Raw genomic sequence first — 8,465 nt, 5'->3', positions numbered from 1 at the left:
GATCTTGGGGGTGTGGGGCTTGGGGTGGGTTGGAGCTGAAGCAGCGGACTGGTTGGAGAGCTCCTGAAGTAAGCCAGGTGGGAGGTGTTAGAGGCTTAGGTTGGATGGAGAGCAGAGGGACGGGAGGGTAGTGTGGAAATGGAAGGGGTTGAACAGGTCAGTGCATGTTCTGTAGGGACCAGTGGTAGGACTTGCTGCTGGACTGGATGAGAGGGCGAGGGAAGGAGATGCAAGGGCGGCCCTTAGGTTTTGGCCTGAGCGACTGTAAGAGCGGTGTTGGCCTCATCTGAGAAGGGAGAGCAGCAGACGGGGCAGATTTGGGAAGGAAAATACCAAGTTCTCTACTGAACACATTAGATTGGAGGTAGAGATCTCTCCAAGTAGATATCAAGTAGATAAACTGGATATACAAGTCTCAGAGAAGTCAGGGCTAGATATAGACAGCAGAAAGTCATTTATATAGATGGTTGTGGGAGTGGATGTTTGCCTAGAGAGAGAATGTAGATAAAGAAGAGGGTATAAGGCTGCAAACCTTACTGATTACCAGGCACACAGGGTCCACTGAAGCAGCTGTTTGTTTCTGTATAATGCAAATCTATAAAGAGTGACCTTGTTAGAAAAGGAAATATGAGGTACAGGTCTGCAACTTTGAAGAAAAGTTGAATTTTCAATCCAAGTTTTTCTAGTTCCAGGAAGAACTGTAACCGGCAGGTGATCTGAATGCTCATTTCAATGTGATCTGGGCATTCATTCTCTAAAGGTAAACTGATAGGAAGTGATTAAATGATTAAAAGGTTGCTTGGTGAGTGAGGTAAATTCATTTGATAGGACTTCTTAATGGCCCCAGACTCTGGTTGCTGAGGACCGTCACAACACCTCCAAGCTCACCAGACGAGTACTAAGCATGCCAGGACCACCTGCTTCTCTAAATATTGCTTGCATAGGCACTGTCTCTTTGAAGCTCCTCTATATTTTCTTTTGTTTTTTAACTTAAAAAGTTCTCTTTAATTTAAGCTAAATTAAAAAATTTAAGGGCAGTTTTAGGTCTATAGCAAAATTGAGAGGGAGGTATAGAGATTTTCCATATATGCATCTGCCCATGTATGCAACCCTCCCTCTCGCCCTACCTTATCAACATCACTTATCAGGGTGAGACATTTTTTTTTACCGCAGATGAACTTACATTTACACATCAGAGTCACCCAGAATCCATAGTTTGTGTTGAGGTTCACTCTTGGAGTTATATATTCTATGGGTTTATATACATGTCAAATGTGTAATGACATATATCCATCATTATACTATCATACAGACTATATTCACTTCCCAAAAGTCCTCTGTGCTCTGTGTTCATCTCTGCCCACACTCAAATGCTGATCTTTTGTCTCCATAGTTTTGCCTTTTCCAAAATCTCATATAGTTTGGAATCATATAATATGTGTAGCCTTTTCAGGTTGCCTTCTTTCACTTACTAATATGCATTTAAGTTTCCTCCAGGTCTTTTCAGGGCTTGATGCTCATTTCTTTTTAGTTCTGAATAATATTCCAGTTTTTGGATGTACCACAGTTTATCCATTCACCCTCTGAAGGCCGTCATGGTTGCTTCCATGTTTTGGCTGTTATGAACAAAGCTGCTGTAAACATTCATGTGCAGGGTTTTGTGGGGACAAGTTTTCAACTGCTTTGGGTAAATACCAAGTAGCATGGTTGTTGATACACATGGCAAGAGTATGTTTAGCTTTGTAAGGAACTTCCGAACTGTCTGCCAAAGTGGCTGGACCATTTTGCATCGACATCAGCAATGAAATGAACGAGAGTTCCTGTTCCTCCTCATCCTTGTCAGCTTTTGGTGTTGTCAGTGTCTCGGATTTTAGCCATTCTAATAAGTATGTGTGGCTGTATCTCATTTTTTAAATTTACATTTCCCTGATGATGTAGGATGTGTAGCATCTTTTCATGTGCTTACTTGCATCTGTGTATCCTTTGGTGAGGTGTACTCTATACTTTTCTTGATCACTTTCCTTCCTAATGGTCATATCCTTTTTAAAGACACTTTCCTTACAACCACGTATGGAGATTTAGGTTATACTTTCTGCCCAGGAGCTAGTGAGTTCCTCTTTGTACTTAGAAGCCCTACTTGACAGGTTTCTACTTGGCAACTCCCTCCCTGTCTCCCAGCAGGTGATCTTGCATCTGTGCTTACTGAGAATCAAGGTTGTCAGGAAAGCACTGTGTCAATGTTCTCACCTGCCTCCTATGAACTTACCTCCACTTGCATTATTGGGTCCTTCCTCCTCCCCTCTGTCTCAGGGGAACAATTCTTCCTCTTCAAGGATAATCCCTTAGCCTGGTTCTCAACTTTGTCTTCTCAGGACATTGCTTATCTGGACTTCAGTTTCTTCCTCCCTAGTGGCTCTTTCCTTTAATTAAATAAATATGCCTAACTATTTCCATCTTTAACAAAATAAAAATCTAACTGACCCCTGATTGGTCAACCAAACAAAGCAACTCTTTCTCAGCCATGACCTCCCCTACTCTCTGCTGGCCATTGTCTCCTCTTCCCTCACAGTCAAGCTTCTTCAGAGCAAGGACCCTGCCTGCTGCCTCTGCTCCAGTCCTTTCTGCTCACATCTCCCACTGTGCCATTTGTTTCCTGCCCTCATCACACCATGGAAACTGCATCGCTGAGGTCACCAATGACCTCCATATATTGCCAAAGCCAATGGACACGTTATTTCTGATTTTGCTTGACCTAACTGTGGTGTTCGATCCTGAGCCGCTCTCCCACACCTGGCTGTGCAGATGGCACACTGCACAACCCTTGAGGGCCCCATTAGCAGTCCCTGCGGTGATGTCCCCAGTGCTGTGCAGGGCATGGGCTGTGTGGCTGCATGGCCTTGCATTGCTGACCACTCTCTCCTTTAAACCATCTCCCCTGCTTCCGTTACTTTTTCCTCTTCCGAGGTTCTACTTCTCAGTCTCCTATAGTGTCTCTTTGTCCGTGTGCTCCTTAGATGTTGATGTTGCTCAGGGCTCTCTCTTTGTCCTGCTTTCCTTGCCTTAGAGGGTCTTTGGTCCGCACCTGAGGCTGAGGAGAGCTCAGCCTAGATCTCCAGCCCAGGCCTTGGTCTCCTCCGTTTGGATGTCCCCCAGCCACCTTAGAGTCAACAAATTCAAAATAGGAATTTCCTTCCCAATGTCACTCCTCACTTTGTACCCCCTTGGAAACATATTAGGAGAAATAATGAGTAGATCTGGAAGACTCCTTATTGTCCTTCGGCACCCAGCTCTGCTCCGCCTCCTCAGCATAGCTCACGAGGGCCCCCTGGGCTCTGTACTAGTGCTCTTACCCTGTTTAGGGACATACCCTCTCTCTCGGAGGCCTGTCAGAGCTGCTTGCTTTTCCTCATTTCATTCATTCCCAACCCACTGAAATTAATGTTACGTGCTTAGATATGATGTCTTAACTCTGACTTCTCACAGTTGAGCATGACATAGAAGATGAATCAATGCCTGTTGATAGAACTGAGTGTCTACTGGAAACATGGGCTGAGATCAAGTAATGCCAAAGGAGCTGATCCACGTGTGGAGATAATGTTTACATTCTTCCCTATTTGGAGATGAATTGAAATCCCATCACTGTGCCTTCCTTCCCCAGTGGAAAGTGCCCTCAGACAAAGCTATCGACAGATACTACTGGAGGCTTCTACTAAAGGAGAGACACAGGTGAGGGGCTCTTTCCTTCAGAACGTGCCATGGAGTGAGTGAGCCAGAGGCCTTGCTGTAGTTGTGGAAGGGAAACCCAGCTCCTGGGAGGGCCCCTGGCGGGCTTGGGAGTGTCTGCACAGAGCATCCCCAGGGCCCGGGGCTCAGGCGTCAGCAGACGTGTGGGAAGGATCTCTTTGCAAGCCATGGCTCTGGAGACCTCAGCGTGGCAACAGAGCATGTGAGTAACTAGTGCGGGGGCCCTGATGTCGGGTGTCAGAGGAGAGCAGCAGGATAGTGGCCGTGGCAGGGAACCACACCGGGTGTCACCGAGCAGCGATTGCTTGACTGCCAGTGACATTGCAGAGGCCCCGGCATCTGAACGAACTGCTTTCCAGGTCCAGTGCTGCACCTGTGCTGGTCCTGCTGTTGCTCACAGGCTGGGAAGAAGGGGAGTGTTGGGGTGAAACTCAACCCAGGCCTGTGGCCTGCCCCTAAGGGAGTTGGAAGAGAACCTCAGCAAACACACACACACACGGGGAATTCTTTAGAAAATGCCAGCAGGGCACAAAAGGACTTCTTAGAACCAAATAAAAAGGAGGGGAAAGGCAGGATTAGGAGGGCAGATCTAGGAACCCTAATGTACAAAACTTACAGGAATTCCAAAAGAAGACCAATGAACACATTAAATGAACCATATAAAATGTCCCTGGCTCAAGGCTCGATTGGACGCTCTGTCGAGTCCCATGTAAGATTAGTTAGAAAAACTGTGCTCCTGTGTCAGTTGTCATAGAGGATTCTGGAATAGCAGAAAGTGTGTGGAGGCATCCAACTGCAAGAGGAAGGAGGTCAGCATCATCTTGATAGATGGTAAGGCTGAGTGGGAACCAGAGCCCCCGGACCCACCAGAAACCATGGTGACGGTCGATGGACCACGGCGTTCCCCACAGCGAGAGGTAGGTAACCAAAGAAAGTATTGCAAAGGGCTGGTGTCAGCCGCCACCATGGAAAATCATGATCCCTCGCCCAGGTTCAAAACCTGGGCCAGGTATAGATTGAAAGTGAGGCTAGGACCCTTAGAAAGGGCACCTTGCAATGCCACAGGTATTTTCAATAAATAGTCTTCAAACCCTCTCTAAAGGGACTGTGGCCATATAGCAGAGAAATTGTACACTAGTGAAAGGAGAGTAGACCCAGGTTTTCAGGGAACCTAAAATGCCACTGGGGCCTTGATTCATGCACTGGGGAGTGAATGGAAGTCAGGAGTAAATGCAGTCCTGGCCCAACTTCTTCTCGGAGTGGGGGGGTAATGTAATTTTTCCACTTTCGGCCTTTCCTGACTAAAACAATTAATTACTATTACCAAAGCCATCACCTGCTTTCAGTTCCCAGACTGAAAACCTTGGTTTCCAAACTTCCCTCCCTCCCACATCCCCTCAGTTACTAAATTGTAACTGAACCTTTCTTATTCATTGTTTAAAGTTATTACTTATTATACAACAGTTGATACAACCAACACATGTAGCTTAACATGTAATTTTATGAAGCACAATTGTGAAATTAATTCCTTTTTCCACAACCAGAATGTTATCAATAACATTGAAACTCCGCTCCCATTTTCTCTTTGCCTTTTCCCCAGAAATAACCACTATTGGCTTTTTACAAAATACTTTTATCATATATGATGCTTTCCTAAACAATAGTGTGCTTATTTTCAAGTTTTCTAGAAATGACATCATTCTGTTGCAGTTTCCTGGGATCTGCTTTATTTATTTAACATTACATTTTGAAGACTCATTCCTATTTCAGTGTACAGCTGTGGCTTACAAATACACCACAAATTACTGGCTCATTCTTTTGTTGATTAACATTTAGGTGGTTTGTACTTTTGCTTATAATGCAAGTTGTTGCTATAAATATTCTTGTAGCATCTCCTAGTGCACATGTACGAATGATTTTTGGGTATATACCAAGGGGTAGAATTGTGAATGTGTAACTTATAAGGTAAAGCCGAGTTGTTTTGAAAGTGGGTCTACCAATTTCCATTCCCACTGTAAGTATATAAGAATTCCTGTTGATTTATATCACTTCTGTGGGGGCCTGGCCTATGGCCGAGGCTGAGCCCCACTCTAGCTGGACAACGCCCTAAAGATGGCACCTGCTTCCTAGACACCACCCTTCCTGGCCCTACAGCTCAGCGCATAAGGAAGTCTCCATGATTGGCTTGTCCCCATTTCCGTGCTCGTGCTCATAGCATGCTTTTCACATGTTTCCAATAAGACTGAACCTGGCGTGTGATCAGTCAGCTGATTGGTTGGGATATGCTATATAAGCTGCTGCCCTGGAGGAAGTGGGGGTGGTGGTTGTTTTTTGCTTTTGCCTTTCGCTAGATGGATGCTCGGAAGCCCATAATAAAGATTCCTAACAAACCAGGCCTTCGGTGATCGTTCTCCTGCCATCGCCCTAGGTGGTGAGACGCGATAGCTGGTGCCGAAACCCGGGACGAAAACCTGGCTTCCAAGGACGGAGTGGAACTTCTCACCCTGCGGCGATGCGAGTGGACACCCTTTGGAAGAGTTACACGAGTGACTGACATTTTGGAGAGTGCTGAGTATGGTCAGGGACAAAGTGAAAGCAACATCAGGTCATGTGAATGCAAGCAATTGTGGTGTGTGTGTTTAGCCTTTATGTTCCTTGTCTTGTTCTGTCTTAGTCTGTGTATGTTTCTGCGTTTCCTCACGAAGGAATAAGAGCGCTGTGGAAAGTTTGCAGGTAAAGCGACGTAGACTAAAGTTCGCGGGAAGCGACGAAAACCAGTTAGCGAGGACTCTTGGGCTGTAAGGAGACTCAATTCAGGGGTATGAGTGCAGGCGCATGTAACCTCAACTTAGAATAGAGTCAACCTCCTTTCCTCCGCACTATGGGTTCAGAGGTGTCTAGGATGCGGGCGGAGGAACCACTCCGGGCACTCCTAAGGGCTAATGGAACTCCATTAAAGGCTAAAACCGTGAGGGCTTTCTTACATACTGTTGAGAAGCATGCGCAGTGGCTTTTGGATGAGGGAAGGATCACTGCCCCCTTGTGGGAAAGACTAGGGAATGACCTGCGCAAAGCAGATCAAGCGGAACCGCTCCCAGTAGGGACGATTCCTATATGGAGTCTAGTCAGGGGGTGCCTTAAGGAGGATAAGCCAAGCTGCAGAGAGGCTATAAGAGAGGGGGAGGAAGTCCTGGAAGATGTCCGGGAGGAAAGATCCTCCGCTAGGACCTCAGAGAGGGGGTCCGAGCGAGGAGGATCTACAGATGAGGAAGGGGAGCTATCGGGGGAGGAATTAGAAAAGCATATAAGGAGACTTAGAATCGCCCAGAGGAAGGAACGACCTATCCCCCGCAGTTATCCCTCCCTAACCCAGCTGAGGCAACAGAAAGAGGAAGAGGAGTCGGAGGACACCCCCCTCTCAACAACCCTGAAACCGTCCTTGAAAATGGTGCCGTCAGCCCCCCCTCTTCCTCCGGCTTCATTTGCAGAACTGCCCCCGTATCACGTACAGCCCTGTCATCGTACGTGTGATTGCAATCAAGGACTAGAAAGAGGGGGGTGGAGGGAGTGGCTGAGAGAACAAGGAAGTGCCGCTTTCCCTGTATTTGAAGACCCTAATACACAACAGAGGTATTATCAAGCCCTAGATTTCAAGGTCATTAAAAGTCTGAAGGAAGCATCCACAACATATGGCCCCCGGGCAGCTTTCACTGTTTCTTTAGTGGAGTCAGTAGCTTCTCTTAATCTGACGCCAGATGATTGGGCCAATGTAGCAAGAGCAGCCCTCTCTGGAGGTCAGTACCTGACATTTAAGACAGCCTGGCAAGAATTTTCACAGGACACGGCTCGGTGTAATGCCACAGCAGGTAATCATCAATGGAACTTAGACATGTTGATGGGCACGGGTCCATATTTGGGTCAACAGAATCAGGTAGGATTCCCCCCAGCGGTATATATGCAAATAGCCATGGCAGCAGTGAGGGCCTGGAAGATGCTGCAAGGCACAGGTGACCTACAGGGTCAGCTGTCAAAGGTGTTGCAAGGATCTAATGAGCTATATGCAGACTTTCTAGCCAGACTGATGAAAACAGCCGGTCGCATATTTGGTGATGTTGATACTGCTATGCCCCTTGTGAAGCAGCTGGCCTATGAGCAGGCCAACAAATGGTGTAGGGAGGCCATAAGACCCTGGAAGAGCAAAGATCTGAGTACTTATATTAAGGTTTGTAGGGACATTAATGACAGCGTGGTGCAAGGACAGGTTATGGCCGCAACCATAACTCAGGGATTGAGAGATGCTCGTGGCAGATCAACCCCTCCTGGGGCCTGTTTCTACTGCAAACAAATGGGTCATTTGAAAAGAGATTGTCCCAAGTTGAAGGAAGCCAACGAACCTGCTAGCAGGCCCAAACCAATATTATGCCCGAGATGTAGAAAAGGAAATCACTGGGCCAGTGAGTGTAGGTCAGTGGTGGATGTGGAAGGCCGACCGCTGCCCCCTCAAGAGCCAAAAAACGGGAGGAGGGGCCCTCCACCTCAGGGCCCGCAAATGTATGGGGTGGTTCAACAGATACCCAGAACTCACCACCCTTTGACAGATCAGGGAGTTCACCCAGCACCGAGGGATCATGGAGAGCAACAGCAGGAAGCGCAGTAGTGGACATCTGTGCCGCCACCAGACTCGTATTGACCCCTAAGATGGGAGTTCAAGTTGTAGAGTC

The sequence above is a fragment of the Manis javanica genome, chromosome 15, assembly GCF_040802235.1.
Source record: "Manis javanica isolate MJ-LG chromosome 15, MJ_LKY, whole genome shotgun sequence".
In the NCBI taxonomy this organism is placed as follows: Eukaryota; Metazoa; Chordata; class Mammalia; order Pholidota; family Manidae; genus Manis; species Manis javanica.
The sequence above is the reverse complement of the archived record's forward strand: the minus strand, read 5'-3'. Positions refer to the sequence as shown.